Source organism: Solanum tuberosum, unplaced genomic scaffold (assembly GCF_000226075.1).
Source record: "Solanum tuberosum cultivar DM 1-3 516 R44 unplaced genomic scaffold, SolTub_3.0 scf00028, whole genome shotgun sequence".
Classification (NCBI taxonomy): Eukaryota; Viridiplantae; Streptophyta; class Magnoliopsida; order Solanales; family Solanaceae; genus Solanum; species Solanum tuberosum.
The window spans coordinates 74,503-82,221 of record NW_006238954.1 but is presented as its reverse complement, the minus strand read 5'-3'; the positions used below and the strand labels follow the sequence as shown (position 1 = coordinate 82,221).

Genomic DNA, 7,719 nt, shown 5'->3' with positions numbered 1-7,719 from the left:
CCTTATTTATCAAAAATTAAGATTTTTCTTTTATCAGTTGATCTTAAAATTACATTTTTACATGTCATTAGTTACGTTCATTAGATTTTTTTTTAATAGTCATTTTATTTGTTACATTTGTTAATATTTATTTTGATATTTTGCACAGTTTAGAAATGAATTCAAATACATATATTTTAGTTGATCGATAATTTTGGGCCACAATCTCAAGTCCACAATTGAACCCATTTAACAATTATTTTCTATATAAGTTTTGGTTAGGTTAAAAATAAGGGATGGTGAAATATTTTAGTATTGGGGAGTGAAATTTTCAGATTATTTTAATTCACAACATAGGGTCTCTTCATTGGGCATGCCGCCGAAACTCCACCACTTCACCACCCCAAAAGGCCCAAAACCCCCATTCATTTTCTCTCTTTTCCGGCAAAACACCACCGAAACAACCTCCAAACGACCACCTGAGTCCACCACCAAATCCCCTTTGGTCTTTTCTTCTTTTTCCGGTGAAATAGTCACCGGAAGCAGCTCCAGACAACAACATAACAACCCCATTTCATGCCTTTCTTTCCATCGCTGCTACCAGTTAGTCCTCACCTTATCCGACCAACCCAAACCCCGCCGGAATCCGGCGAAACCCATAGACCCACCCCCATTCTCCAACTACCAGACCCTTCCAGCCATTTTCTCCCTTTCAGTATACGACCTCAAGCTCGCTGAAACAGCACCAAAGCTTCGAACCAGAATCCCACCTCTGTTCCCCATTTTTCCCGACCAATCGAGCTTCAAGCTCCGGCGAACAACAGACCACCAACGGCTAGTCCCCTTTCCCTCTTCCCCTTCACGATTTTCTTTTGCTTTTTAGGTGTTTCAACTCAACATCAATGAGCTCTAGGCTCAAGCAACCAATGAAGCTCCAAACTCCAGCACGGCTCCACAAGTGAGCCAGTGAGCTCGAAACCGATCGCAACTCCGTCAAGCCACAGCAAATCAGAAATAAACAAGTCCATTTCTTCGACCATGAGCTCCAAACAGTAAGCAATTTTTTCCTCCCTTTACTCGTTATTACTATCACTCTTGTTTATAGATCTGCTTTGTTTTACTGTACATATAATATAATTATTGTTGTAAACTCTTTTATTTTTCTATTATAAATTATAGTGGTTGTTTATGGTTATTACCTATTTGCATTTAATTTTGATTACACTAGTTTTGTTTGTTGTTAAATAGATCTGTTAATTTTTATTATTATTTTCTTTTTAGTTTTTCTCGTTTTAGAATTATTTTGTTAATGTTTTTGTGTAGTCATCTGTTTAGAGTTCAAATATTATTCTTAATGTGATTACTCATCTTTATTGTCAATACTAATTTAATCAATAATTTATTAATGTCTTGTTGGAAATTTGATTTTTTGATTAACTTTGTTTAAATTTATCTTTGAGGAAAGTAAAATATGATATTTTGTTTGTTGCCTTATTGTTGTCTACAGTTAAAAGTATTTATGACTTTATTGCTACTTATTTACTTTTATTTTGGTCTCTGTTTGTACTTATTTGTATACGTGTTGTTATAGTATTATTATTGTTTAATCGATTTTTTTTCATGGTTAAATGTGAGTAATTCTATACTATAAAATGGCCAATGAGAAAATCTCTCCGCCGGTTTTGGAGGCCTCCCCATTTTAAAAGACGAAAATTTAGCTAAGTTTATATTTCTTTGTTTGATAAAAATGGCCATTGAGAAAATCTCTCCGTCGGTTTTGGAGGCCTCCCCATTTTAGAAGACGGAAATTTAGTTAAGTTTATATTTCTTTGTTTGATAAAAATGGCCAATGATAAAATCTCTCCGTCGGTTTTGGAAGCCTCCACATTTTAAAAGACGGAATTTAGTTTAAGTTTATATAAGTTTTATGTTAAAATTGGCCGATGAAGAAATTACCGTCGATTTCCAAGGCCTCCCATGTTAATAAGACGGATTTTTATTTTTAAATTAATATTTGATTCATTTATTTTTATTCATAACTAACACTTTTACTACGTGTCTTTACAGGTACCCGGAGGTACTTCCCATTAAAGTTATTTGAATTAGGTTCGAATTATACTTCTATTTATATTGTAGATTATTGACGATAGGCAAATTTAGGCCGATTTCTATATTATTGTTTTATCATATTACTTGTGTATATTGCATGTTTATTATATTTGTACAGTATTTTATTCTCATCCTCAATTTGAAAAAAAAATGAATTCAGTCGGGATCCACATTTGTGGATTTCGAAAGATGCCTAACCCCTTTCCTTCGAAATAACTTGAACCCCTTACTTAGAATCTAATGGTTTCGTAGATCACTTAATGGTTTCCTAGTTTTTTCCTAAAATTAGGTGGCGACTCCTTTAAAATTCTTTTTTTCTTAAAATTCTTTTAAAATTGATTTAACTGATTATTTTTTGAATCATCGCAACGTTTTGCCCTATTTGAATAGAGTAGGGATGTAAACAACATTCAAGGATTCAACCGACGGGAAGGTGAACCCATCCATGAAACGTGGGTGATGTTCAAGAAATTCTTACTTAAATGCCCAACTCACGGTCTACCAAATGAATTGCTACTCCAATATTTTTATCAGAGTCTTGATTCAGTTAAAAAAGGAGTGGTTGATCAACTGGTACGAGGGGGAATCATGTTGCAATCCTTTGAAGTGGCTACATTTCTTCTTAATGACATGACGAAAATAAATCAAGCTTGGTACACTCAAGAAGATCAAGTCTCTATGTTTTGTTTTAGAATGACACATGAACAACTTGACAAGGAAAGAGAAAGGGATGCAAACATCAAGAAAATGTTTACCCAAATGGAGCTATTACAAGAGTATATGATGGAGAATGTAGGAGAACCCAAGGGGATAAGTGGAGTGTTTAGAGTTGAGGAGGGCTCTTCCGCTGGTTATTCAAAACCAGGGGAGAATCAAGGTTGGAACTCCAAGAGATACGAGGAGGGTTTCCACCCACACTATTTACAACGAGGTGGAAATCAAGGTTGGAACAATCACAAAGGGGAAGAGCAAAGGAGATACTATCAAGATTGGACTGAACAAAATGATTATTGGAAAAGGGAGGATGACCATGAAGAGGACCACTCTCACTCGAGTAAGAGCCCAAAATCGAAAAGGAGTGCAAGTAGTCCTTGGGTGAATGATTTGCTATCACGCATCCTTGATAAAGTTGAAGGTTCAGATGATTTGTTGAAGCGGATGAAAGTTGACTTTTCATCATTGAACAATAAAGTGAACTCTCATGCAAATGCAATCAAGATACTTGAAGGTCAGTTGAGTTCACTTTCAGCACAATTGAAATCAATAATGACAATGGAGGATGATGATAGAGGCTGGTTGTGGTTACTCGAAGCGGAAAGGTAGCAGATGTATCGGGCTATAAAGAAGCTCAAATGTATGAAGAATAAAAAGGCATGGAGGAAAAAGAGTCACCTATCCATCAAAGCATTGCTAAAGAACCACAAAGAGAAATGGAGAAACACAATCCAATCCCAACCTTTACCAAAAATGTCTCCCCCATTTCCCCAATGGCTAAAGAAGAAGAACGAAGATCAGAAGTTCAAAAAGTTCTTATCGGTATTCAAGACATTGTCAATTAATCTCCCCCTAGTGGAAGCATTTTTGGAAATGTCGGGTTATGCCAAGTTTACGAAGTAGTTAGTCACAAAGAAAAGGGGCTTGGGTTTTGAGACAATTGAAGTTTCCCATAGTTGTAGTGCAATTATGACTAAAGAGCTGATAAAGAAAAGAGAAGATCCCAGAGCATTTACCATCCCTTGCACTATTGGCAAGCTACGATTTGCTAAAGCCCTATGCGATTTGGGAGCAAGCATCAACCTAATGCCATATGTGATCTATAAACAACTCGGGTTGAGGGAACCGAAAACCACAGCAATGAGACTCTTGATTGTTGACCAATCAATTAAACATCCCGTGTGGATATTATATGACATCTTGGTAAAGGTTGATCGATTCATTTTCCCGGATAATTTTGTCATTCTCGATTGTGAAATAGATGCTGAATTCCCATCATTTTAGGAAGACCATTCTTGGCAACCGAAAGAGCATTGGTGGATGTTGACAGTGGAGAATTGAAGTTTCGGGTGAATGAACATGAAGTGACCATTAATGTATGTAAGTCAATGAAACACCCAAGTGATATTCACGTGGTCTCCACTTTTGATGTTATTGATGAATCGGTGGCTAGTGTGATCCATTTGATGTGTATGAGTGAGCCACTTGAAGCCGTGCTTGCTAACTATGATGAGTTTGAAATTCAAGGGTATGAAGAGGTAGTAGTAGCTCTATCAGGCTTGGGAGGGTATTCAAAGACTCAAGTGAAGTTGTACATTGATCTAAAAAATCGAGAGAGTCCTCCCACAAAGCCATCAACAGAAGAACCACCAAATCTAGAGTTGAAAGTACTCCCCTCCCATCTATGATATACTTTCTTAGGGGAAAATAACACATTACCAGTGATCATTGTAGCTGAGTTTCTTGAATGGCAGAAAACATTCCTCCTTGAGGTGTTGCGAAGGCATATAAAAGTTGTAGGTTGGACTTTTGCTGACATAGTGGGCATTCCTCCCGGTATTTGTACACACAAAATTCAGCTTGATAATGATTGCAAGCCAAGTGTTGAACATTAGCGAAGATTGAACCCGCCAATGAAAAAGGTGGTGAAAATGAGATAATAAAGTGGTTGGACGCAAGTGTGATCTACCCTATTGCAGATAGCAAATGGGTAAGTTTGATACAATGTGTACCGAAAAAGGGAGGCATCACAGTAGTCCCAAATGAGAAGGGAGAACTTGTATCTATGAGACCGGTGACCGGGTGGAGAGTATGCATGGATTACCGAAAGTTAAACTCCTGGACTGAGAAAGATCACTTTCCCATGCCTTTCATGGATCAAATGATTGATCACCTCTCCGAGAAAGGTTGGTATTGCTTTTTGGATAGATATTCAAGTTATAACCAAATCTCTATTGCTCTGGAAGACAAAGAGAAAACAACCTTCACTTGCCTATATGGTACTTTTTCCTTCAAACAGATGTCGTTTGGATTATGTAATGCTCCAGCCACATTTCAACGTTGCATGTTATCTATTTCTGCTGACATGGTGGAGGATTCAATAGAGGTATTTATGGATGACTTTTTGGTTGTGGGAGACACCTTTGAGGCGTGTTTAGAGCATTTGGGACAAGTTTTCCAAAGATATGTGGAGACAAACTTGGTCCTCAATTGGGAAAAATGTCACTTCATGGTTAAAGAAGGTATAGTACTTGGTCACAAAAGGGGCAGGAGGTTGATAAAGCAAAGATCAAAGTGATTGAGAAATTACCACCATCAATATCGATAAATGGGGTTCATAGTTTCTTGGGACATGCCGAATTTTACCGGAGGATCATCAAGGACTTCTCAAACATTGCACATCCTCTATGCAAACTCCTAAAGAAAGAGGTAAAATTCCAATTTGATGATGCTTGTATAGTGGCTTTCAGGTGTCTGAAGGAGAAATTGGTATCCACCCCGATCATTATTAGCCCTGATTAGTCAGAACCTTTCGAATTAAAGTGTGATACAAGTGGAATGGCATTGGGTGTGGTGCTAGGGCAAAAATGCAACAAACTATTTCACCAAATTTACTACGCAAGCAAGACTTTAAACAGTGCTCAACGTAACTACACCATTATTGAACAAGAGTTTCTTGCGATAGTCTATGCATTTGAGATGTTCTGGGCATACTTGCTAGGTACTAAAGTTGTTGTTCACACTAATGATGTTGCACTACATACGTTACATGATGGCAAAGAAGGATGCCAAGCCAAGATTGATAAGGTGGGTGCTACTATTGCAAGAATTTGACTTTGAGGTCAAAGATAGGAGAGGTTGTGAAAATCAGGTGGCTGACCACTTATCAAGATTAGAAGGCAAGGTGAATTATGAGCTGAAGATTGACATCAATAATTCTTTTCCCGATGAACAAGTGTTCGTGGTAACTCTCAAACAACCTCATTGGTATGTTGATTTTGCCAATTACGTAGCGTGTGGATTAATGCCGGATGAACTGAACTTCTACAAACAAAAGAGGTTCATGTTCGATGTTAAAAAGTACTTTTGGTTCAGATAATGTGCAGATCATATCATGAGAAGGTGTGTTCCGGAAGAAGAAGCCATAGAAATTCTCCACGCTTGTTATGCTTCACCGGTTGGGGGTCATCATAGTAGTGTGCGTACAACTACTAAAGTTCTCTAAAGTGTCTACTACCGGCAATCCCTCTACAAAGATGCGCATGAATTTGTTAAGAAGTGCACCCAGTGTCCAAACGACACGAGTTACCCCTTACCCCCATTTTAGAAGTTGAACTATTTGATGTTTGGGAAATAGATTTCATGGGTCCATTTGTGAGTTCATTTGGTAATAAGTATATCTTGGTGGCTGTTGATTATGTTTCTAAATGGATGGAAGTTGTTGCACTTTCGAACAATGAAGGGAAACGTGTGGTTCAATTCCTGAAATGCAACATCTTTGCCAGATTTGGTACTCCTCGAGCTATCATTAGTGATGGTGGATCCCACTTGTGCAATAAGTGATTCTCAGCCACATTGAGTAAGTATGGAGTGAAACACAAAGTAGCAACTCCGTACCACCCCCAAACAAGCGGCCAAGTTGAAGTGTCAAACGGAGAGAGCAACTGCATCTTGGCCAAGATGGTGAATGCTAATAGGACTGATTGGTCTCGAAAGCTTGATGGCGCACTATGGGAGTATTGTACCGCATACAAAACACCAATCGGTATGTCTATGTATCAACTAGTTTTTGGTAAGTCTTGCCACCTACCTGTTAAATTGGAACACAAAGCATTGTGGGCCTTGAAGGCTCTAAATCTAGACTGGACAAAGGCTTCAAAGGAGAGAATAGAGCAGTTAAATGAGTTGGATGAATTCAGGTTCAAGGCTTACGAAAGCTCATCATTTTACAAGGAAAAGATGAAGAAATGGCATGATGCTAAAATCCTAAGGACGGAGTTCAGAGTGGGAGATTGGGTGTTACTATACAACTCTCGACTTCGACTCTCTCCAGGAAAGCTCAAGTCCAAATGGTACGACCATTTAGAGTGACACGAGGGTTCACAAATGGTGCCATCGAAGTTGAAGGTCAAGAAGGACCTGCATTTAAGGTGAATAGGCAACGTTTGAAGTTATACTTCGGCGAGTGCCAAGAGATCTCTCTGATTGAGTTGGTGTACTTGGAAGATGCTTGAGAGCATTTCCACATCGTACCGCGACGTTAAATAAGGAGCTTCTTGGGAGGCAACCCAAGTATTAGTGTTTTAAATAATGTGTGTTGATTTTGCAGGTGAAGGACATGTGCGAGAGGACGATGCTATCGGCGAGTCGCCGAAGCTGTTCAGTGAGTGCAACCTAGCCCGCCTTATTGATAGCAAAGAAGGGGCAGAGGTTCTGGAATATTCGGCGAGAGACCTGTATCACTCGGCGAATCGCCGATGTGCGTAGGCGACTCGATATTTCTTGTACATTTCTACTTTAGCGCTAGCAGCGTAAACCCGTGTTTGTTTGGCGCTATTCCAAGTCTAGTATGCGATTCATCGATCTGTTCGGTGACCTTCTGCATCTCCGCCGACTTGCCCCTTCAAAGGCTGTCAC

At 38.7% G+C, this 7,719-nt stretch overlaps 1 long non-coding RNA gene across 1 annotated transcript; it reads left to right on the top strand.

Moving 5' to 3' along the window:
• Positions 1–210: 210 nt before the first annotated feature.
• Positions 211–2,285, top strand: LOC107059613 (uncharacterized). The gene is made up of 2 exons (XR_001472772.1): positions 211–1,031; positions 2,047–2,285. It is a non-coding gene; the product is annotated as an uncharacterized lncRNA (long non-coding RNA).
• The last annotated feature ends 5,434 nt before the right edge of the window (positions 2,286–7,719 follow it).